At 64.1% G+C, this 1,836-nt stretch overlaps 1 pseudogene; it reads left to right on the top strand.

Annotated features, from left to right (window-relative positions):
• Positions 1–44: 44 nt before the first annotated feature.
• Positions 45–1,131, top strand: LOC108525791 (uncharacterized; annotated as a pseudogene).
• The last annotated feature ends 705 nt before the right edge of the window (positions 1,132–1,836 follow it).

Genomic DNA, 1,836 nt, shown 5'->3' with positions numbered 1-1,836 from the left:
CCTCCCTTCTTCTCTTCCCCTCCCTTCCCCTCTTCCCCTGCCCTGCCCTGCCCTGCCCTGCCCTGCCCTCCGCAGTTCCTGAGCGAGGGCTACGCTGCACACCTGGCCGCGCTGGAGGCCAGCCACCGCTCACGCCCAAAGAAGAACAACTCGCGCATGATCCTGCGCAAGGGCAGCTTCGGGCTGCACGCGCAGCCGGAGTTCCTGCGGAAGCGCAACCACCTGCGCAGAACCATGTCCGTGCAGCAGCCCGACCCGCCCGCCGTCAACCCCAAGCCCGAGCGGGCCCAGAGCCAGCCCGAGTCCGACAAGGACCACGAGCGGCCGCTGCCCGCGCTCAGCTGGGCACGTGGGCCCCCCAAGTTCGAGTCGGTGCCCTGAGGGGTGGGCTATGCTCAGAGCAGGGGTGGGGGGCCCAATCAGGCTGCCTGCAGGGACGGGAGGGGCTGCCCTCTCCCCGACACAGGCGTTTTCCTGCTTTTCCCTCCCGTGTCTGTCCAGCAGTGTCCCACCGGAGCGGGGAGGGATCCTGCCCGACCCCGGCGGGGGGGCTCCCTGAGCTGCGACAAGGTGAGATCCGGGGTCTCGGTGCAGCCGCTGCTGCCTCCCACGTGCCTGCGACTGCAAGCCCAAGTCAGGGTTCATGTTTGTGTCATCCTGGGGCAGGCTTGCCCGGAGCTGGAGCGTTTGGGCAAAGTCGACCACCCTCCTGCGTCCCCAGGCTTCCCAGCGAGCTAGGCAGGCCCTCAAGGGGCAGCCCCAGCCTCGGGAGCAAACGCCGCTGGCAGGCACAGCCTCTCGACTGTCTTGTGGAGGCGTGAGTGGCATTTGTGCCCGCCCTCCCTGTGGTCCTGAATCACCGTTTTGGGGTTGGCGCTCTTACGGCAAGATGGCCACTTTCTGGGCATGAGAGCACATCCCCTGTCTCTGTCCACAGCCCTCGGGGGGTGGGGTCTGGTGCTGACGGTCTGTCCTGCAGCTGTCCATTGCCCCAATCCCCCCTTGTCCTCAGTGTCCTCACCATTTCCCTGTGGCCCTGGAGGCCAGGGGTTCCTCTTCCTGGAGCCCTGCCTCATGCCCTCCCTTGGGAGGCTGCAGCCTTGGGCTCTGGCTCAGCCGGGCTGGCTGTGAGCCCCTGAGCTGGTTACTTGCCCTCTCTGGGCCCCGTCTTCCTTCTGTTATTGGAGAAGTCCTCCTAGCTGAAATTGGTGTGAGTCTTTGACTCGCAAGATGTCCTGCAGTTTGGCCCATTGAGGCTTTTCAGGCCTAACGGTCCCTCTGCGTGTCCTGTGACCCATACCTTTCACACAGCCTGCGAGAGGGGTCTGGGTGGGCTGGAAAGGAGGGGCTCTTAAAGGAGCCTCTCTGGGTGGGCTGGGAAGGGATCCCTGCTCCACGGAGAGGCGCAGCTGGTTTGCCTTGCACTGATGCTCAAACCGGGTGTCCCAGGGACAGCCCACCGCCATCTCCTGCCAAAAGGTTACTGATCTGGCTCCCCATAACCCCGGCTCTGCCAGGACCCTTTTGTCTTTTTTGGCTCCTGGAGGCATAGAGCTGAGATTCCAGGGTTCTAGGGGTTCCTGGAAGTTTGGCTCCAACTGTTGTATTCTCTTCCCTTTCCCCTGCTGCTCAGTTTGTGCCCATAACCTCCTCCTGGGTAGTGCCCTGAGGTTGGCAGGACTTGGCCCTTCTGGGGCCCCTAAAGCCTGCTCAGGCCCTCCTGCTGCTGAACCTTGGCCTGGGCATCAGTTTCCTGCATCCTGGAAAACCCCGACTCCCTAGCCCAGGCCCACACCTGCTGTGTGGGGCTGTCCAGGTGGCTGCTGAGCCCCATGG

Source organism: Rhinopithecus bieti, unplaced genomic scaffold (genome assembly GCF_001698545.2).
Source record: "Rhinopithecus bieti isolate Rb0 unplaced genomic scaffold, ASM169854v2 scaffold_3550, whole genome shotgun sequence".
Taxonomy (NCBI): Eukaryota; Metazoa; Chordata; class Mammalia; order Primates; family Cercopithecidae; genus Rhinopithecus; species Rhinopithecus bieti.
The sequence above is the reverse complement of the archived record's forward strand: the minus strand, read 5'-3'. Positions and strand labels throughout refer to the sequence as shown.